The following is a 23,545-nucleotide window of genomic DNA, read 5'->3' on the forward strand; positions in this document are numbered from 1 at the left end:
TCGCACTGTATGTGCGCGCCCGCACATGGTATTTTGTGGAAGAGCCACACTCAAGGGCCCGCAGTTTGCCGACCACTGGTTTATACGATGTATCAGATATACTAGGTAGTTGCTATGGTTAAATAGAGAGCTCAGGAAACTCACATGGGCTAATGGAAAGATAGGCACAGAAACAAATTATAGGTGATACAGTATGATAAATGACATTGTACAGATGTTTATAAGGGGCTGTGAGTGCAGATATGGGGGGAGGTTGTTAATTCTTTCAAGGGGCAGTTGAGTGCCTGGGAAGGCTAATGAAGAAGTGAGGTTTGAATTGGACCTTAAAGTAGGAGTTTCCTAAGTACCTAAGATAGGGAAGGCAGGGCAGTTTGGGGAGAGGGCATAACCTGTTTTATGTACTTTAGGCCTCTTTAATTTCTATCAGAGATCTCCTCGAAAAATATAAGTAGATATTGGAACTTAGAAGTTTGCTGTGATGGCAGACATGGTTATTTGCCCTGCCAAAGTGCCCATCTATCTTCCATTTATAATTGTTTGGATTCAGTCCCCACTATAATATAGTCTTATATTTGTACTGTGCTTTTAATTTTCAAAGCTTTTTATCTTCATAACAGCCCCCCAAGGATAGGAAATGAAAACCAGGTGGTTGTTTCTATTTTTATGGAGAAAACAGAGACATCATCATTATATCAGCATCCCCCTTCCACCCTCAGGGTTGTTCATTAAAAGGCAAGAATAGAGCATCTTAAAGAGAAATTTCTATGATGACGATCATCAGTTCCCAGATAAGGTCTTTCTTCTCTGCTTGGTTACAAAGGGTGCTGTCCAACAGAAAGAACCTCTCAGTCCTCTGGTTACAGCAGCAATTCTCAACCATTTTTATCTCATAGCACGCATAAACTAATTACTAAAATTCTGCAGCACACCCAAAGATTTTTTTTTTTTTTTGCTAATCTGACAAAAAAAAAAAAAAAAGGTATAGTTTTGATTCATTCACACCTGACAGCTGTTGTTGCATTGGCTGTTGTCGTTTTTTTATTTGACCATCTAAGGCAATGGTTCTCAACCTTCCTAATGCCGAGACCCTTTAATACAGTTCCTCATGTTGTGGTGACCCCCAATTTCATTGTTACAAATTGAACATAATTAAAGCATAGTGATTAATCACAAAAACAATATGTAATTATATATGTGTTTTCCAATGGTCTTAGGCGACCCCTGTGAAAGGGTCATTCGACCCCCAAAGGGGTCACGACCCACAGGTTGAGAACTGCTGATCTAAGGGAAAAGAGGGCACTGTCCCTTACTAAATAGTCAGGCATTGCACGTTTTAAAAATTCTTGCAGCACACTCGTTGAAAATCACTGGGTCACTGCTATAGTGCTGACTGATGAGGCAGTGACCAGGAGGGAGCCAGCAAGGCAAACAGCATGATTGCTGATCACAGAGCTAGCAGCCCAACATCTGCAAGCTGCAGTTGTAGCCGTTTGCTGCAGCATATTCATATTTCTGTCCACACTGGTGAAGAATCCCAGGGCTTGGAGGAAGAATGCAAGATAAACCATTCCAAACGTATAATGTACTTCATCTCTAGGATTATATTATGTATTGGGTGGAGATCCCATACTTGGTACTTTCCCCAATTCTTTTATTTCCATGTTTATTCCATTTTCCCTATACCGATTTTAGTTTAATGCCGAAATAAGACTGTGCTATCTTAACAGATGAATTGAGTAGGTGCTAATTGCGTCACTGAAATGTTTGCCAAAGAGATTTTATTTTCTAGCTGGTTTTGATCTGCCTCTATTCTTTAGCTGTTCTTGGAAAACACAGTAGAATACCTGGTTATGTTTTAGGGTGTTGTTATTAAAATAGTTTTTTCACTGAGCCATGACAGCTATTGACCCTTTATATTTGTATCTATACATAGAATTTTTCCTTCTTTTTTTTCTAAAGGTACCTGGATTTTTGGAATTAGTGAAGAAAAGAACTTTTTGGATTACTAAGTTTGGTGTGCTATACTGGGAAGAAAAGGATGATTTTGATATGGAGCCAACATTTTCAAACCATAGCTGATTTTTTTTCTTACTCCTCAAGACCATTCATTTGACAGAATGGGCGTGCTTTGTCAGAAGACTCTCTTGTCTTGTTGACATAAGTGGGTTCCTACATAAGAGCTTCTACTTGTCAGTCTTCTAACTTCCATAGAGTCCCGTTCAGCTATAGACTTGTTACATTTATATATTTGTGAAGAAAGACATGAACTCTAGAAGAAGATGAAGTATCTTTGCACTATGACCAATGTTCATACCTTTTATTAAATTCTTAGTCACACTGTACAAACAAACCTCATCAAGTCCTATAATAATTCACTCAGCATCTTTCAATTTAGATTCCTTTTGCTATACTTATGGGCACTGGAGTCCAGCAGAGTTCTCACTTAATTTAAGCTATATGATCTTGGGCATAATTTAACAGCCTTAGTTTCTGATTAAGTAAAGTGGTATTGTCTCACATCATTGTCTTGGTATAAGAGTGCTTAGCCACATTTTTTGCACATACTGTAATAAATAAATGTTATCATTTACAAATGAACAAATGGAAATGGAGAGTAATGGTAGCCATCATTATAGTTGCTTCTTAATTTATCTTTCCCAACAAGAAAGTCTTGCACAACTCAGATCTTGGGTAAGTTGGAAACCTGCTTGCTTCACTATCAGCATGGACTTAGAAAGGTATATAGTGCTCATGGGCATCTGAATAAAGGCTTTTAAATCAGTTTTCCTTTGTTAGCAACTGGTCACTTTTTAGTCGTCATTAGAATAAATGGCTGCATAATACAAATAACATCAAAACACCGTAAGTTAATAGAATAATGCAAACATTTGCAGAAACAATAAAAGATCAAAAGTAAATGACTTCCCATTCCAACCCCACATTTCCCCTTTACAGCTGACTGCTTTGGCATTTGTACACCTATTTCAAAAATTGTCCACATCACCAAAATTTTGTAATGTTTTCTAAGGGACTTTATATGATTGAATTTGTTTATATTGAGCATAAGTTTTCTTGGGAGTATTAATCTTTAAAAAATAGATCTGGTAAAGAGTTGAGAAGTCAAGGCTATAAAAAAGGTAATTGGGGCCAAAGTTGAATATGGAAATGAGATAAACAATTCCTATTTATTTGTAAAATAACCATAAATGAATGTTATTAAATGAATTCTGCTTGCACCCATTTGCTACTATATTTTCCTTCAAGCTTTTAGCACTTTCTTCATACTGCAAGGTTGTTAGAGTTGCTGTACTCTGCAGAGACCCACGAGGCTGGCACAGCAACCCTCTCCTTGCAGTGCCTACAGATATCATCCAAAGGGGCCAAACACATGGCATTGTAGTGAATTTCCAGATGTCATTTTCTCTGTTTGGATGACTTGGAGCTTAAGAAGGATATTTGTTTTTGAATAGGAGCAAAATTGTTACTTTGGCTTAAGGCCCACTCTGGCACCATTCCCACATCTGTTATTGATTAGATGTGAATGCTGGTCACTCAGGATGCAGGAGTGCTAGTCTGATTATCAAGCTCATCCTTCAGGATAAAATACTGCCAGAAATTTGAAGAATGGCATAAACTGGCTATACATAGCTGTTATAGAGACTTTAATTTCACAGCGATTGTACAGAAGTTTAAATTGCATTAAAATTTTTTGATAGTGATGAAATTATCATAACATTAACCACAGAAACTGCCTTTAGAGAAAGGCATGGAATAAGTGGTAGAAGCCTTTTGTACTGCTTTAAAAAATATATATATGTATATAATTAATGTAAACTGCAGATATTTTGTGTAATCCAATGCATTTTCATAGTTGTCTACTTCGTGTAACCTGTCTTTTTTTTTTTTTTAATTTCTTTATTGGTTTCAGAGAGGAAGGGAAAAGGAGAGAGAGATAGAAACATTAATGATGAGAGAGAATCATTGATCAGCTGCCTCCTGCACGCACCCCACTGGAGATTGAGCCCGCAACCCAGACATGTGCCCTTGGCCGGAATCGAACCTGGGACCCTTCAGTTCGCAGGCTGATGCTCTATCCACTGAGCCAAGCCGGCTAGGGCGTAACCCAAGTCTTAAACAGAATTTAGAATACTTAAGTTTACCAGAAAATTCCTACATACCCTCCTGTAACCAATATCTCATTTCACCCCCTGTATTTCTATTTCATGTAGATGGTATCATATAGTGTGTATTCTTTAATGTCTGCCTTTTGTGGTTTTAAGTTTCATACATGTAATTGTGTGAATTATTCCTTTTTAACATTGTAGTATTGCACTGTATGAATGTAACTTAGTTTATCACCTGTAGATGGGCATTTGGGTTGTTTCCAGTTTTTAGCTATTATGAATAAGGCTGCTATAAACATTCCTGTAGTTGTTGTGAATATGTGTTTTAATTTCTCTTGAGCTGGGATTATTCAGTCATTGGGTAAATATATATTTAAGTGCTAAACAGTTCTCCAACAGTCCAAAGTGGTTGTATCATTTTATATTTACCAGCAAAGTTTGAGATATGTTCCATATCCTCCTTAACATTTACTCAGTCTTTTTTATTTTATTTTTTACATTAATCTGTTTCATCTCAACAATCTCTCTTCAAATCTCATTTTCAAAAATTAGGTTATTTGTGTTTTTATTGTTGATTTGTCAGAGTTCTATTTACAGTTTAGATATGAGTCCTTTGTTAGATTTATGAGCTGTGAATAATTTTTCTTAACTATGGCCCATCTGCCCATTTTCTTAATATTGTCTTTTGATGTGCAGAAAACCTTAATTTTCATAAAGTCTAATTTATCAATTTTAAAAAATTTATGGGTTTTTTTGGTGGGGGAGGGGTAACCTGTCTAAAAATTTTGTTTGACATGAGGTCATGAAGATTTTTCTCCTGTTCTTTTTACAGAAACTTACTGTTTCTAAGTGTTAGTGTACCATCCATCTTGAATTAGTTTTTGTAGAAGGATTGACGTAGTATTAATTATTTTCACTTGAATATTCAGTTCCAGCAATATTTGTTAAGACAGTTTTTTCCCCAGTTGATCTGATTTGGCATTTTTACTAAAAATTACTTGCCATTGAGAATTTTGTCTTCTAACCTTGTTCTTTTGACATTGTTTTGACTATTCTATATCTTATTATCATATATAACATTTTAATGTCTATCCCTCTTGTCTTTTTGTTTTTTAATGCAGAGATATTGTTGAATTTCTAAAACTTTTGCAGAATTGGGGATATACACTTTATGTTGTTTTTATGAAAAGTTGCAGAGTAATATTACTGCAATATAATTTCTCTCTTGGGATATATATACATGTAAGGTCATGGGACCAAAAAAAAAGGTATGGAACAAATTACTTTAAAATAGAAAAATGTTTTGGGTTATCCCCCACTAGAAGCAAAGCCAACAATTGCCTTGTTTTTATTTGGATTTAAGTTAAAGTTGAAGTTCTAGTCCTAATTTCACATTCTGAATATTTTTTAACCTAATAGTCTTAATACTAGGAAAACATGATAATTTCTGTATAATCCACTAAGAAATACCTAAGAGTTGACTTAAACTTTTTTTAGAGAGGGAAACATTGATTTCTTGTTTCACTTATTTATGCACTCATTGGTTGATTCTTGTTTTATATCTGTGATCAATATTGTAACTCAGGTTCTTTGTTTTATTTTAATCCAGAGGAACCAGAGGTGTTAGCTTATGTTTTAAAACTCACATTTGGTAGTGGTACAAACAGCTGTCACACTGAATAATTGTCAAGTCATTATGAGGGTTTCTGTTGTTCACTAATCTGTAGGTATAAATCTTGGTTTTAACCACATGTAATTGGTAAAAATTAGTTCTTGGGAGAGTTTATGCCGTGTAGGCCATCTGTTCCTTGTTCTCAAAAACAGAATGAAAAGTTAGCCTTAAAATTTGCAAGCCAGCCTGGCCAGTGTTGCTCACTGGATTGAGCATCGTTCCATGCACCAAGAGCTCACCGGTTCAATTCCTGGTCCAGGCCCATGCCCGGGTTGCAGGCTTGATCCCCAGTAGGGGGCGTGCAGGAGGCAGACAATCGATGTTTCTCTGTCATCGATGTTTCTGTCTCTCTCTTCCTCTCCCTTCCTCTCTATCTAAAAATCAATAAAAACAGACTTAAAAAAATTTGCAGGCCAGTGAACTCAGATGTACGTTAGGAAGGTTGGCTGAGTGTAGTCTCTAGAGTAGACACTTGTAACTTGGAATCTGTATTTAGACATTCTAGATTGGTTGCAGAAGCATTAGTGCATGTGGATATACTCTTCCTTTGATGGACAGGAGTCTTCGTTAGCTGATTCTCAACGGCAGCCATGAAACAACACAGCATCTTAGATGATAAAAAAAAAAAAAGATTTTGATTGGCTTTATAAGATTCAGTGAAATCTTCCTTTTCTTTGTGTTTCACTCCCAATTTACTTGAGGTCCCCTCCTTAAACTCTTTATCACCCAGCGACACCATGAACTCTTGAGGGTTGGAATTGATTTCAGAGAGGAAGAGATAAAAACATCAGTGATGAGAGAATCATTGATTGGCTGCTTGCTGCACACCCCCCATTGGGGATCAAGCAGAAGCCCAGATATGCCTTGACCAGGAATTGAACTGTGACCTGCTGGTTCATAGGTCAACGCTCAACCACTGAACCACACAGGCCTGGCTGGTTCAGTTTAGAACAGGGTTATTAACTTTGTTTCCTGTTAACAAAATAGGTGAGAGGGAGGGAGGGCGGCTTAATTGCCTATTTTATAGTGAACCAGTGTTTTAGGTGTGCTTATTCGTTTAAGCATTTACTGTTTATATATAAAAAAATGATATTCTTTAAACTCATAATAAGGTTTTGATAGTTTATCTGACATGCCTTTGGTCATACAACCAAGTTATTGGGATTGTAACCTAGGGCAGTTGGTCTAAATGAAGAACATGTTTTTACCCATCTATGCTGTGCAGGTAGAGAAGGACTGGGGCCTAGGACTTTTGACTTTCAGATCTTGGTTTTTCTGTCATGCTTTCTATTTCAAATAACCTGCCCCATTGTTCCCTGATCTTAACAGCTTGTCAAAATGTTGGTTTCAAAAATGAGGTCATTGTAGCTAGATCATACTATTTGTGTGTGAAGAAAGACTTAACGTGTTAGGAATGCTTGGCAGCCCAGTGTGTGTCTTATAATTCTTGTGCAGCAAAAAAATATTTAGTGAGAGAGCAAATGAAAATATTTTATAAGCAATGCTTCAGAATAATTCAAGGAAATTGGTATTTACCTGTTATGCCCAGCATGTCCTCAATTCATTTTCACGTTCCTTACTGTGAACATATGTATCAATTTTTAATGAATAATTGTAATCGTAACTGCATTAGGAGGCTCCCCCCACCACTAGTTTTGTACTGTATGCATTTCCCCAAGTGTTGACTGATTTTCATAATTATAATTTTTAATGTCTTCACAGTTCACATTGACATTCAGGTCCACCATTTAATTAACCATTCCTCTGTTGTATAAATTGCTTTTTCCCTGGAGTTATTTTCTTAAGGACAAATTCCCAGGAGTGAGGTTGCATAGTGAAATGGTAGAAATGTTTTTCTGGCAGAAAATTTATGTTTTAACCCACTAATTGAATGTTGGTACTTCAAAATACATTTATTTCTGTACCTTTCTTCTCAGTGCATTAGTAATGGCATACTGTAACAAATGGGCAGTAACAAGCATATAGATAATCTACAAAACCTTACAGTTTGGACTGGAAATACATCATTATTTTCTTTCAAAATTCACTATCTCATTTTGTTATGCTTTGGTGAGTGATGGAGGACTGGCTAAGTGAGGAAATGTGGAGAAATTAAAATGTTGGCCATGGTAAATTGAAAGTTAGAAAAGAATGATTACTCTTTATGGTTGACTATTGAAATATAAATTTAGCCCTCTCTGGTTTTGCTCAGTGGATAGAGCATTGGCCTGCAGACTGAAGGGTCCCAGGTTCGATTCCTGTCAAGGGCACATGCCCAGGTTGTAGGCTCAATCCCCAATGGGGGGCATGCAGGAGGCAGCCGATCAGTGAATCTCTGTCATTGATGTTTCTATCTTTCTCTCCTTCTCCCTTCCTCTCTGAAGTCAATAAAAATATTTTTTAAAAAGAAATATGTTTAATTCTTTTATCCTTCTTTGCATACCAGTCTCTATTTGTACCTTTGTCCCATTACCCTAAAAAGGTAGCTAATTAATGGGTATGATACTTTACACTGTGTAAAAGGACCACTTGTATATGCTCATGTAATTATATCAGCATTGTGGTGAATTATTATCATTGTTATCCTTTATTTTAGAGATGAGTAAACTGAGGTTCCTATTGATATCGATTCTTTACCCAAAACAGTGAAACCTGCTCATCCTTCCTATCTTTCTGTATTTTTTTTTTCTTCTTTTCTCTCTGAAGGTTTTAAGCACAGACTGAATTCATGGAAGCCATTTGTATTCTATAATATGAGTTTAAAATAGAGAAAATCTTAAGATTTTCCATGGTCAATAATTTCTAAATAATCAAAAGTACTTAGTGGTAAGAGCATGAAGGGCCAAGGGGACTCATAATAAGGAAATAACAATAGAAAGGCAGTTCTGAGTCAGAAAAAAGTTGTGTGATTTGATTTTTACTTTTTTTTTCTTTTTCTTAGAAAGTTCATATTAGGGCACAGAAATTCAGGACTGTCCTAATTTGGAAGCTACAAACTTGATTGCTAGCTTTCCAAAAAGTATACAGGAGAAACCTCCTAGAATTGTCCCAATCTAAATCTAAACTTCACTGCTTAAACATGTAATACTCTTTGCCTTTGTTGATTGAAATTATTTTAATTATATTCCCTTAAATGGACTTAGATGGAAAAACATCTTGGATGTTTCCAAAACCAAAAGTTGAATCATTTACATGTATTTCATTTTTAACTTGTTATGTCTGGGCTGTTTGGGATTTAAAGCCATTAATCTTAACTCATGATTTCTGTCCCAAGATAAATGAGAGGCAGATGCTCACAACTGGACCACTTGTTGCAAATGTTGTTTCATTCACATAGTTTAAATTGTGTTAGAAATTTTTAATAGTGATGAAGTCAGGAATTTAGAGTAAATCTTTGGGTCTTCCATTGAAAGGGAAAGATAGAAACTTCCAACTCATTGTAGACATATAGACTCAACTATTACTTTTTGTTGATACTTTAAAATATGTGTTGTTAGTCTGTATTTTAGCTTTGCTCAAGTGTTAATTAAAATGATGAACTTATGAAAGGAAAATAAACATTTTGGAATATGTTCTGTAATTAAAATAGAAAGCTAAAAGCAAATAAGTATATATATATTTTAACCAAAATTGTACCATTCTCATTCAGCTTATATTTCTTTGTTCCTTCACTTCTATCCTGTTTGAAAGACTTATACTGCATTATCTTAGCTTACTGTAATGACACTATATTTAAGAGTAATACAGCCTAGCCCAGCCAGTGTGGCTCAGTGGTTGAGCGTTGATCTATGAACCAGGAGGTCACAGTTCAATTCCCAGTCAGGGCATATGCCCGGGTTGCCGGCTCAGTCCCTGGTGGGGGAGTGTGCAGGAGGCAGCTGATCAATGGTTCTCTCTCATCATTGATGTTTCTATCTCTCTCTTCCTCTCTGAAATCAATAAAAATATACATTAAAAAAATAAGAGTAACACAGCCTAATCAATCAAGGTGATCTCATAATGCAGGGATGGTTTAACATTAAGGAGCTGAAAGGGGAAAAAAATCATTTCTATAAATAGATCCCTTTCCCTTCCTAAAAAAAAAAAAAAAAAAAAAAAGCTCTTGATTAAACTAAAGACCTATTTCTAATTTTAAAAAAATAAGTAAAAAGCAAGTTTGTGGTAGATGGAAACTTCAAGGGCGTAAATGCAAAACATATGGCTTAAACTGGAGCTGAAACTTAAAAATGGTGAAGAACAGCAGAGAAGACAGTTGGGGGCTGTGGAAGAGGCACAGATTAATGAATCTGACATAGAACTTCTGGGTTGGAAGTCATACATTAGAAGTCCAGCCAGGCAGAAAGAGCATAAGGAGGCTATGGAGACACTTTCCCTAGTCTTTATCTGTTGTGGGGATATTTATCTGATACTGCTTCCTCCAGATTCATTATAATAAAGCACCTCATTTGCATATGCATCATACATTCCCCTAAGATTTAGGCCCATAAAAAGTCAGTTATGTGAACTCTATTTCGAGCTTACATTCTGAAAAGGAAGGATAAACCCAAACTATCCTATCTTTAATTGCTTAGCCTGAACAGTATGAGATCATCATTGTTCAGATTTTCCTCAAACAGAAAAAAAAGATAAATTTGTTTCTTTGGTATGGGATCTGTGCTAGTTTGTACTATTTTTATTTCATTTGTTTGTTAACAACAACTCTGGCAGTTGGACAGTATTGACTGCATAATTATAAATAAGAAATCTGAGACTGAGGAGGACTATTCCCCCTATTAAAAGTAGCAGATCCTTAATTTGAATCCTGATTTGTCTGAATCCAGAGACTGTTTTTTTCTATCACTGTATCATATTTCTACATCAAAGCTGTCTAAGGAAGACCCAGAAGACAGATCTATTACCAATTAGTGACCATTGCTAAGAACCATTTCAAAGCTGTCCACCAATGGAACGTGCTATCTTTGCAGTTATAAGGCAAACCTCCCAAACGTCCAAAGTTCCCTAGGAAAAGCTGGATATCAGCCATTCAGGTAGTTCATCCAGGGGCTTCCCATCTCTGAAGAGAGCTTGATCTTTGGTCCCTGGTAATCCCAAGTCTGCAGTTCTGTTTTGTTGGTTATTCATCCCAAAGCAGACACTGATGGACTGGCTGGCCATTCTTCACACTGAGGAAACATATGAATCAGTTTTTTAAATATTAAGGGAAATGGAACCAAATGGAGCCCTAGCATTGGCAAACTCTTTTTAAAGTTTGAAGAATAAATATGTGCAGAAAAATTACATCTTTGTATATCCAACTTAACTGAGAATTGTAATGTGATTTATAAAAAAAGTTAAGTCATCCTTAAATTAAGTTGATGGTTACCTTACTAATACTTGAAAGATGGTATGGGCACATATGCCTTTGCACTGGACAAGCATTTTTACTTAATAGAATATAATTAAGATAACACAAGTTAACAGCCTTTTAAGATTTAGTATTTTTCAGTCTGAAAGAGTAACAGCTGTGTGTATAGGGGGAGGATAGATTTAGATAAATATAGCATTTTGGGGATGGAAAGGCCTTAAGGAGGGAGTTATATGAACAAAAGATTTGATGTCTGTATAAGTCTGTGATATTCCCCACCAATTTAAAAAAGTTATTCTTGTGTAGCTACACGGATATAACATTATACTGATTTCATTATATGCGTGATGATGCATTAATAGTACATGTATTTTTGAGGGGTGATTTTTTTAAAGGGGTACTGATTTATTCATACTTTGTCTCTTTAATGTCAAGTAAAGTTGTATGATTTTTTAATGTGAATGAGACAGTCTGTGGCCTAGAATTTGAGTAAGCATAACTTGCCTATACTTATGCTATTAATATTAACATCATACTTCAGCAGAACTAAATAGCATAATTACCTTTTATGTCTTTTTTTCCTGTTCATTAACTAATAATTGTTATCAAATCACTATTCTTGCTTATAGTGTCCTAGGCTTGGTGACAGATGATGAAAACAGAATCAACAAATTGGAACAAAAGTGTTGGGGAAGATTTAAGTGTATCTAGAGAAGAGAAAGGAGTTCTAGAAATGGAGACAGTATGATCATAGGATGACCACGACTTAATGTAGACCGTTCATGAGAATGGATGCTATGCATGAGTATTTAGCAACTGAGAATTGTGAAGGTCAGTCTGAAGAACAACAGAGAATAGGGATTCTTTTTTTTTCTTTTTTTCTTTTTTTTACAGTGTAAAATTTTTATATTTAGAATTAGGCAGCTGGACTCAGTTTAGATTATTCCAATTTTGTTGGCAACATCCAAAGCATCATAGCCAGGAGCCAGTTGAACATATGCCTCCTTCTCACCATCGGGCCTGATCAGGGTGTTGACCTTGGCCACATCAATGTCATAGAGCTTCTTCACAGCCTGTTTGATCTAGTGCTTGTTGGCCTTGACATCCACGATGAACACCAGTGTATTATCGTCTCCTATCTTCTTCATGGCTGACTTGGTAGTCAGGGGGAATTTGATGATGGCGTAGTGGTCAAGCTTGTTTCTCCTGGGCGTGCTCTTCCAAGGATATTTAGGCTGCCTCCGGAGCCTTAGTGTCTTTGACCGGCGGAAGGTGGATCCTCTTTTTTGTGTGTGTGACTGTGGACGCCTTTCAACACTGCTTTCTTTGCCTTCAAAGCCTTTGTTTTGACTTCGGCTTTGGGAGGGGCAGGGGCTTCCTTCTTAGCTTTCAGCGCCATCTTCGTAAAAAGGGTTTCTGAGACCCGTTCCCTTGGGCTTATAAAGCCAAGTCTCCGAGAATAGGGATTCTTTTTTAAAAAATATATATTTCATTGATTTTTTACAGAGAGGAAGGGAGAGGGATAGAGAGTTAGAAACATTGATGGAAAAGAAACATCGATCAGCTACCTTCTGCACACCTCCTACTGGGGATGTGCCCGCAACCAAGGTACATGCCCTTGACCGGAATCGAACCTGGGACCTTTCAGTCCGCAGGCTGACGCTCTATCCACTGAGCCAAACCAGTTAGGGCAAGACTAGAGATTCTTGATGAAATGGGTTCGTGGAAGGAGTGTGCAGAATAGATTGAATCCCAGGGAGAGTCCAGTTAGAGAAATGAGGGGCTAATCTAAGACAGTGGCTCTAAGAGTAGAGAGAGGGTTGAGGATGGGTATGACGAGGTAGAAGTGACAAGATTATGCTGATTTATTGAAAATGGGGAGCTGTGAGAGAGAGAATATTATTCAAGTTCAGCCAAGCTTTTAGGATGTGCCACTTTTGATTTGGTGTTGCATGCACTAGGTAATGCAGGTGTGGTAACAAAATAGAAAAGGCCTTTGTTTTTCCCAAAGGTGGGCATCAATCACTTGCCTGATTGGTGTGATGGTAATAACTGCAATGAAGAAAATAACTAACATCATGGAATGGTCTGGTAGGGATAGTGGAGCAACTTTAGTTAGTGAAGCTCTTTCTGAGAAAATGATATTTGTGCTGACATCTGAATGATAAGGAGTTAGTCATGTAACAACTTGGTGAAAGCCAATTCTAGGCCGAAGGCACTGAAGTAGGAATTCTCTTGGTGTATTTGAGAAGTAAAAAGAAATGTCAGCATAACTAGTGTATTCTGAGAACAGGACAGGTGTATGAGATTTTAGAGATAGGCATGGGCTAGGTCAGCAGTTCTCAAACTCGTTGGTTTCAGGATCTCTTTGCAATCTTTTTTTTTTTTTTTTACAAACATTTTTTATAGGAAACACACACACCATATTTCCATTGGAAATTTAAAAATTTTAAATATTCTTTTAAAATAATAAACTCATTACATGTTAGTGTAAATAACATTTTTATGAAAATTGATTTTCAAAGCAAACTTTAATTAGAAGAGTGGCACTGTTTCACAATACTCTAATGACTGGCTTACTAGAATATAACTGTTTTCTCATGTCTACTTCTGCCTTACATCTTTTGTACTATTATTAATTATGTAGCCACTGGGGGAAAAAATCACTGTATACTCATGGAAGAATAAGAAGAGTAAATAAGGCAGATAACCTCTTATTATTATGAAAATTGTTTTGACCCTCCAGGTGAGGGTACACCCACACCCATCCAAAGGGTCTACAGAATCCCCAAGGGTTCCCAGACCACATTTTGAGAACTGCTGGATTGATATTTGTATTTAAGCCAAAGTAACGAGTCTCTGTTTTATGTAAGAGCATTGGGAAGTTATTCCAGAAGTTTAAATAGATCTGTGAAAAGATCTCTTTGAGGTTTTTAAATCAGCACTTTTGACTGCTATATGAAGAATGGATTGGAAGGGACAAAAGCAGAAGCAGAAAGAATAGTTAGGGGGCAGCTGTAGTAGTACAGGTGAGAGATGACAGTGACTTGAGCTAAAGTAGAACAGTAGAGATGGATGAGTGATATTATTGTGATATATTTAGAGTTGACCTGCCAGGATTTACTAAAGTATTATTCTTGAAGGTTCTGTGTTCCAGAGAAATTGTAGCACAGATGCATCAGTAAATGAAACCAGAGAGACCTAGTTTTGAATCGTAGGAAAGCTGTGAGAAATTTTATCATTTCTCCCTGTCTCCAGAAAAAAAATGTAAGAAGGAATCCATTTGACTAAGAAGGACTAGAATTAACTTATTCTCTGACAGCCTCAGTTCTCTGAGTTATCTGACTTTGGCTAAATATGTTTGGCCAAAGCAGCACAATGTTAAGAGGTTGAGATTCAATAGATTGAGACTGTGGGTAGGGATAACCTCCATAAGAAGGCAAGATGCTAATCAAATGTAACTTTAAGTCATTTCTGTTCATGTGAGAAATATTAACTTGGTGGAGACTTGAAACAGATGGTGTGCAGTTGGAAATAGATAATATATTATTCCAAATAAACATTTGCTGGAGCTGGGAAGCAACAATCCATATTTCACTTTTCCCTATTTACATTATCAAGTCAGCTAGCTGTGTGGCTGCTGCTTTTAACTTGCATTAAGGTTATCAACAGGGTTTTGATGTTGGCAGGCAATTACAACATATCTTTAAATATTAAAATCATTAACATTGGAAGAGATCCTTAAGTTACTTTCAACATATTAGTGGATACCGATTGTTAATACATTTCTGATGGATAGCTACCTAATATCTTATACTTTAATAGTATAACAGAGTACTTTCTTAGTTGTTACTTTATTGGCCTTTCAACATCTTTCCCCTCCCCCCTCCGTGTTTTAGATGAGAAAAGCAAGGCTCTGGAGTGACTTGCCGAAGAGCCCCCAGCTGACAAGTTGGTAGAACAATCAGGATTCAGTCACATATTTTAGTTTCATGTCCAATGTTCTGTATTCTACATAAGCCTGCCTTTGACTCTTTAAGGACATAAATATCCAGCTGGTTTACAATTTGGTCTACTTGTCAAACTGCTCTTTCCATCTTATGTTTTGCTGCATATAAGCTTTTTCATATTTTCTATATGTTCTATTTCAGCAAAGAGATAGTCTTAAATTGGGGGAGGAAGGAAAATTTTTTATTAACTGTTTTATTTGGCCTAAGGTACTTTAGCCATTATACTTGTTTTGTCCCAATTAAACTCTGGAGTGAGATTTGTGTGTAGTCTCTTAAAATGCTTTTGTATCCTTTGCTACAAATAATATATTTGTTCTAACCTTCTTTGTAATTATATTCTTGTTTGCTGATACTTTGACCAAAGCGAAATTTTTAAAATAATTGGTTTTTGAAGATATTTTCTTAACCATAGGCCTAATCCCTATAATAACCTAAACAGCTAGAATGTATTCCTATGTGAATATTTATATATTTCATCTTGAAATCCAGAGGGCCAGCTACTTGGCTTTTGAGTCCACGCGACCCCCCCCCCCCCCCAATTTTCTTGGCTGCTCATTTTCTTTCTTTTTAAACATTCCTTTCCAGTTTTATTGGTATAATTGACATACAGCTCTATGTAAGTTTCAGATACACTGCATAATGACTTAAAATAGGACCGCTCATTTTTTTTAGATGTTTTTATTTTTATTTTATTTTTTAAATGTTTTTCTTTATTGATTAAGGTATTACATATGTGTCCTTATTCCTCCATTGCCCCCCCCCCACTCCCCCAGACAAAAAAACCTAAGGGAGTTTATCACTACCAAGCCAGCAATGTAAGAAATGCTGAAGAGACTGGTGTAAAAAGAAGAAATAAAAAAGGAAGAAGGAACACAAGCACAAAAAATAAAAATGGCTACAAACAAGTACCTATCAATAGTAACTTTAAATGTAAACTGACTAAATGTTCCAATCAAAAGACATCGAGTGGCTAAATGTGTAAATAAACATGATCCATATATATGCTGTCTACAAGAGACCCACCTCAGAATAAGGGACTCACACAGATGGAATGTGAAGGGATGGAAAAATATCTTTCAGGCAAATGGAAATGAAAAAAAACCTCTGGGGTGGCAATATTTATATCTGACAAAATAGACCTCAAAGTGAAGGCCGTAACAAGTGATAAGGAAGGCCACTTCATAATACTAAAGGGATTGATACAACAATAGGATATAACCCTGATAAACAAATATGCACCTAATGCAGGAGCACCCAAATACATTTAAAAAACTTCTGGAAGATACCAAGGGAGACATCGACAATAATACAATCACAGTAAGGGACTTTAATACCCCGCTGACATCACTGGATAAATCCACTAGACAAAAAATCAGCAAAGAAACAGCAATCCTAAATGACTCACTAGATCAGATGGACTTAATTGACATCTTCAGAACATTTTACCCCAAAGCCATGGAATATACGTTCTTCTCAAGTGCACATGGAACATTTTTAAAGATGACCACATATTGGGTCACAGGCAAAGTCTCTCCAAATTCAAGAAGATTGAAATCATATCAAGCATCTTCTTATACCACAATGGCATAATATTAGGAATAAACCAATAGCCCTGACCAGTTTGGCGCAGTGGATAGAGCGTCGGCCTGCAGACTGAAAAGTCCCAGGTTCGATTCCAGTCAAGGGCATGTACCTTGGTTGCAGGCACATCCCCAGTAGGAGGTGTGCAGGAGGCAGCTGATTGATGTTTCTCTCTCATCAGTATTCCTAACTCTCTCTCTCCCTTCCTCTCTGTAAAAAATCAATAAAATATATTTTTTTTAAAAAAGAAAAAGAAATAAACCAATAAATACAATCCAAAAAATTCAAACACTTGGAAGCTGAATAGCATGCTATTAAACAATGATTGGGTTACCAAAGAGATCAAAGAAGAAATCAGAAACATCCTGGAAATGAATGACAATGAAAACACAACAATCCAAAATCTCTGGGACACAATGAAAAAGCAGTCCTGAGAAGGAAGTTTATAGCTCCACAGGCCTACCTCAAAAAACAAGAAAAAATGGTAGTAAATCATCTAACTCTACAACTTAAAGAATTAGAAAGAGAGCAACAAGAAAAGCCCAGAGTGAGCAGAAGGAAGGAGATAATAAAGATCAGAGCAGAAATAAATGACATAGAGACCCAAAAAAAATTGCAGAAGATCAATGAAACCAAGAGCTGGTTCTTTGAAAGGATAAACAAGATTGATGAACCTCTAGCCAGGCTCACCAAGAAGCAAAGGACCACTCATTTTCAATCTTTTTTTTTTAAGGTTAATGTCTCCTTCATGACCATTTATCTTTTCTTTTTTAAATATTTTAAAATTTATTTTAGAGAGAGGGGAAGGAGGAGGGAGAGAGTGATAGAAACATCAATGCATCAACATCGATAGGCTGCCTCCTGCTCTCCCCATTATGGGGATCGAGCCTGAAACGTGGGCATATTCCCTGACTGGGAATCGAACCATTGACCTCCTAGTCCATGGGTCACTGCTCAACCACACAGGCCAGGATCAAACTCTATCTATCTATCTATCTATCTATCTATCTATCTATCTATTTATTTTTAGTTTTTTCCCCTCACTTTCTTTGATCCCTAAAAATTGGAGTACCTGAATATCAGTCCTTGAACCTCTATTCTATACTCACTTCCTCTAAGATAATCCAGTTTCAGGCTTTAAATAGCATCAATATTTTCATCAGTTGACAACATTTTATCAGGAGCTCAGACTTTCCCACCGCAGGCCTCATCTCTCTACTTTTATATCCAGCTGCCTATTCCAGCATCCCCATTTGAATATCTATTAGGCATTTTAAATTTAGTCCTGGTCTCTGATTAGCCCTCCACCCATTTTCCTTTCATATTTTCACCCTTCTCAGTAGATGGCAACTCCATCCTTCCAAGCTAAATACTGCAGAATTGTTCCTTGAGCTCTATCTTTTACTTACTTTTGTTTTGTTTACTGTCTATCCTCAGCAGTAAGATATCTTGTAATTACTCAACTATTTTTGAATGAATGAATGAGAGAATACTAAAATTCAATTCAGGAAAACCTGGTCAACCTCCTTAATCTGCTTTCTTCATCATCCCTACCCTCACTATTGGGCTGAATTGTGTTCTTTACAAATTTATATGTTGAAGTCTTAATACCCCAGAACCTCAGAATGTGACTGAATTTGGAGATAGAGTCTTCAATGCAGCAATTAAATTAAAAGGAGATCATTAGGGTGGGTCAATATGACTGGATGTTCTTATAAGAAGAGGAAATTTGGACATAGATTATGTATGAAGACACAGGGAGAAGACAGCCACCCACAGGCTAAGGAGAGAGGCTACAGAAGAAATCAGTCCTGTCAACACCTCTGCCTTCCAAATTTTTGAGAAAATAGATTCTGTAATTTAAGCTAACCAGTGTGTGATTCTTTCTTAAGGCATCTCTAACAAACTAATTAAAAAAAGTCATAAAAATAACTATTTTTAAAAATTCCAGTTTATGAAAATAACACCTTTCTTACCATATCCCTTTATCTGTCCTTCTTTCCTGTCTTATGCTTTCCCTGTGAGTGGAATTATCCTAAAAGGGCATTGGTTTGAATGAAGGTGGCCATGGTTAGCTGAGCCTGGCTCTCTAGAATTAGGAACTGAAAGCATCTGCAGAGAAATGCAAAGCAAAATTTTCTGTGGAACAGTATAGACAAATTGCAGAAGGTGGGAAATAATGAGAGTTAGGGGCTTGTAAGCATGTTATAAATATCTGACTTTACAACTAATTTAAAAAAACTAATAGCTTGAAGAAGAGGAATTGAATAAACTATTAAAGTATGAACAAATATTTAGTGTATAATAGTCCATTCTTAACACTGAATATGGAGTAAAACTCAATAGGGAAAAAAATCAGGCATAATTCATTTTATTTGTTTTTGACACATCTTTTTAACCTCTCATAGCCAAAATTTTCTTATTTTTATACTAATAACTCACAATTTTAGACCAGACTTTTCTTTTCAACACCAGACTTCTGAATTTATCAACTAGAACATCCTCTTGGCTATCACAGAGGCATCATGAAAGCAGTATGTTCAATACATATGGAACTCGTCATCTCTCCCCTCCAACATAGCTCTCTAGTTGCCACTATCTCAGTCAGTAATTCCAGATGTTACCCCAAATTATCATCCACATCTAATCAGTCAACAAATCCTTTTCTAACTCTATCCTGTTCTAACTGAATATCTCTGAAATCCAACCCGCTTTTACCATTCCTATTGGTACTCCCTATCTCAGGTCACAATCATTTCTCACTATAACAACCTTATAAGTAGTCTTTGCCTGCACTATGATCTCACTATTTTCCCCACTGTAGCCAGTGATCTTTTCTTATGAAATATATCAAGCTTACAAAATAAGAAGAAAGCACAGTATAACAAACACTCATGTACCCACTTTAAGCTTGTCAGATTTTAATGTTTTGTCTAACATTTTGCTTCAGAGCTTTTAAAGAAGCGAAACATTAGAACTATAATTTGTAACTGTCTGATTCTATCCCTTTCCTTTCCTTTGCAATAGTCATTATCCTGAATATGTTGTTTATTATTTCCTTGCTTATTATTGTTCTTACCTGAGGACATGCTTAGAGAGAAGGAGAGAGAGAGAAAAGACAAAGAGAAAGAAACATTGATCAGTTGCCTTCTGTAGATGCCCCGACTGGGGATCTGGGAATTGAGCCTGCAACCCAAGTATGTGCCCTTGACCTGGAATTGTACCCACGACCCTTTGGTCCACAGGCTGATGCTCTACTGAGCCAAACCAACCAGGGCTGGAATGCAACTAATTTTTAAAAGATTGGGCTTTGATCTAGCAACCTTGTTGAACTTACATATTAATTCTAATACTTGGGTGATAGATTATTTTGGTTTTCTATAAAGTCATCTTGTATGTACAAAATGATAATTTTATTTCTTTCATTTTCTTTTTTTAAAAAAATATGTTCTTATTGATTTTAGAGAGGAAGGGGAGGAGAAAAGAGAGAGAGAAACATGGATGAGAGAGAACATGGACTGGCTGCCTCCTGCATGCCCCCTACAGGGGATTGAGCCCAAAACCCGGGCATGTGCCCTGACCAGGAATCAAACGGGTGATCTCTTGGTGCGTGGGTCAATGCTCAACCACTGAGCCAAGGCTATTTCTTCCTTTTTTTTTTTCTTTTTAACTGTCCTACTTTGACTCTTAAGTAAATGTTGAGTAGATACTGGGCATCTTTATCTTCTTTCTGAGTTGAAAGGCAGCACTTTTAATATTTCATCGATAAGTATGACATTTTAGAGGGAGAAACCAAGATGGTGGCATAGGTAAACACCAGAAATTGCTGCCTCACACAACCACTCCAAAAATATAACTAAAAGACAAAACGGACACCATCCAGAACCACAGTAAGGCTGGATGAGTGGAAATTCTACAACTAGAAGGAAAGAGAAAAGCACACTGAGACTCAGAGGAGGTGCGGAAGTAAAGTGCCAAGATATGGAGGCGCATGTAGAAAGGGCTGGCAACTGAGGACGCGGTTGTCTTTTTTAGTCGGGAGGGAGTCTCAAGCTCCCGACTGCTCTGAACTCCAGTTACGGGTGAGTCTCTGGGGACCCAGACTCATACGGGAAGAAACTGGACTGTCTGTCATTGGGCAGAACTCGAGGGCGGCTTTCTCTCAGAGGTGCTTGCAGCAATTAACGCCGGGACACTGAGACCCGGGGCTTCTTAGGGCAGGACTGAGGATCAGCCATAGCTGTTTGCTCCCCGCACTTGATTCCCTGAGACCCCACCCAAGCTGTGCACAGAGGCTTTTGCATATGAATAACCTGGCCCTTTGCAATATGAAGATTACTTAACAAACTGCAGCTGGGTCAGAGAGACCAAGAACTTCCAAAAGAAGACCCAAGACCCCACAGCAGCTTGCATTGTTTCACAGCTGGGCCTCAGTTGGGCACCTCCAAACCCCAAACAAAGAAGAGGAATCTGCAGATCTCTCCATAGCTCCTGCGGGGTAGCCTCAGGCAGAGGCTAAATTAGCACCTCCTTAGAGATCCAAGAGCCTGTGTACCTAGTGGTCAGAGTGGGACCATCCAGATTACAACTCCTCAGATCCATAAGGAACACACTCAGGGGGCAGACTCAGTGAGCACCAAAGCCCCACTGAAGCAAGTCTTGCCCCAGAAGGGTGTCTCCAGCACAGAAGTTCTCCCAGTGCAGACACAGCTGATTCTCACAGCCAATCGGCCTGAGGTCAATTCCTCCCAGTGATAACCTACAACAATCAAGGCTTAACTACAACAAGACTGCACACAGCCCACAAAGGGGTGCACCAAGAGTGTCCACCTCAGGTAATTGGGGAGGCCGAGCCACTGGGCTCTATAGGACACCTAGCACAGAAAGCCACTCTATCAACACAGGGAAGCAGCCAAAATGCGGAGACAAAGAAACAGGTCACAAATGACAGAAATGGAGGAAAGCAAACGACTGGATATAGAGTTCAGAACCACGGTTATAAGGTTACTCAAGAATCTTCTAGAAACTGCCGATAAATTTAGTGAGACCCTCCATAAATCTAGTGAGACCCTCGAGGATATGAAAAAGGACCAACTAGAAATTAAGCATAAACTGACTGCAATAAAGAATATTATACAGAGATCCAACAGCAGACAAGAGGATCCCAAGAATCAAGTCAAAAATATGAAATACGAAGAGGCAAAAAACAACCAACCGAAAAACAAAAAAAAGAATCCAAAAATATGAAGATAGTGTAAGGAGCCTCTGGGACAATTTCAAGCATATCAACATCCGAATTATAGGGGTGCCAGAAGAAGAGAGAGAGCAGGATATTGAAAACCTATTTGAAGAAATAATGACAGAAAACTTCCCATACCTGGTCAAAGAAATAGACTTACAAGTCCAGGAAGCGCAGAGAACCCCAAACAAAAGGAATCCAAAGAGGACCACACCAAGACACATCATAACTAAAATGCCAAGAGCAAAAGACAACAAGAGAATCTTAAAAGCAGCAAGAGAAAAACAGTTAGTTACCTACAAGGGAGTACCCATATGACTGTCAGCTGATTTCTCAGTAGAAACTATGCAGGCCAGAAGGGAGTGGCAAGAAATATTCAAAGTGATGAATACCAAGAACCTACAACCACGATTAATTTACCCAGCAAAACTATCATTCATAATTGAAGATCAGATAAAGAGCTTCACAGATAAGGAAAAGCTAAAGGAGTTCATCACCACCAAACCAGTATTATATGAAATGCTGAAAGGTATCCTTTAAGAAGAGGAAAAAGAAAAAGGTAAAGATAAAAATTATGAACAACAAACACATATCTATCAACAAGTGAATCTAAAAATCAAGTGAATAAATAATCTGATGAACAGAATAAACTGGTGAATATAATAGAATCAGGGGCATAGAAAGGTAGTGGACTGAATTCTCGGGGGGAAACGTGTGTGGGGGGTGCGGGAAGAGATTGGAATAAATTGTACACCTATGGATAAGGACAGTGCGGGGGGGGGGGGGTAAGGGTAGAGGTTGGGTTGGGAACTGGGTGGAGGAAAGCTATGAGGGGAAAAAAGAGGAACAACTGTAATAATCTCAACAATAAAGATTTAATTATAAATAAATAAATAAATAAATAAATAAATAAATAAATAAATAATAAATAAATGTATGGCATTTTATATGAGTTTTTGGGATAGACCCTTTATCAAGTTAAGGAATTGATCTTCCTTTTCTATAATTATTTTTTAAAAATATGTTTGTATTGATTTCAGAGAGGGGGGGATGGGGGGGGAGAGAGAGAAACATCAATGATGACAATCACTGATTGGCTACCTCCTGCATGCCCCACATTGGGGATTGAACCAGCAATCCTGACACGTGCCCTGACCAGGAATTGAACCATAACGTCCTGGTTCATAGGTCAATGCTCAACCTCTGAGCCATGCCAACTGGGCTATTTCTGTAATTACTGAAATTATTTTATGGTGTTTCTTCTGTTAATATGGTGAATTATACTATCTTTTTCTAATATTAAATTACCTTTGCTTTCTTGGATGAACTCAACTTGATTGTGATTTTTTAAAAAAAAATATGGCTGGCCCTAGTTGTTTTGGCTCAATGGCTAGAGCAGTGACTGCGAACCTATGACACGCGTGTCAAAGGTGACACGCGAACTCATTTTTTTGGTTGATTTTTCTTTGTTAAATGGCATTTAAATATATAAAATAAATATAAAAAATATAAGTCTTTGTTTTGCTATGGTTGCAAATATCAAAAAGTTTCTATATGTGACACGGCACCAGAGTT

The 23,545-nt window shown here is 37.2% G+C and overlaps 1 protein-coding gene and 1 pseudogene across 3 annotated transcripts in view; one reads left to right on the top strand and one right to left on the bottom strand.

Annotated features, from left to right (window-relative positions):
• CBFA2T2 (CBFA2/RUNX1 partner transcriptional co-repressor 2) overlaps positions 1-23,545 on the top strand; it is a 165,484-nt gene that overhangs the window by 86,871 nt on the left and 55,068 nt on the right. The gene's annotated exons all lie outside the window — the stretch shown is intronic.
• On the bottom strand, positions 12,076-12,545 carry LOC308523612 (large ribosomal subunit protein uL23-like; annotated as a pseudogene). Its single transcript has one exon. The product of its transcript is annotated as a large ribosomal subunit protein uL23-like (transcript).

The sequence above is a fragment of the Myotis nattereri genome (assembly GCF_964212035.1).
Source record: "Myotis nattereri genome assembly, chromosome: 8".
Lineage (NCBI taxonomy): Eukaryota > Metazoa > Chordata > Mammalia > Chiroptera > Vespertilionidae > Myotis > Myotis nattereri.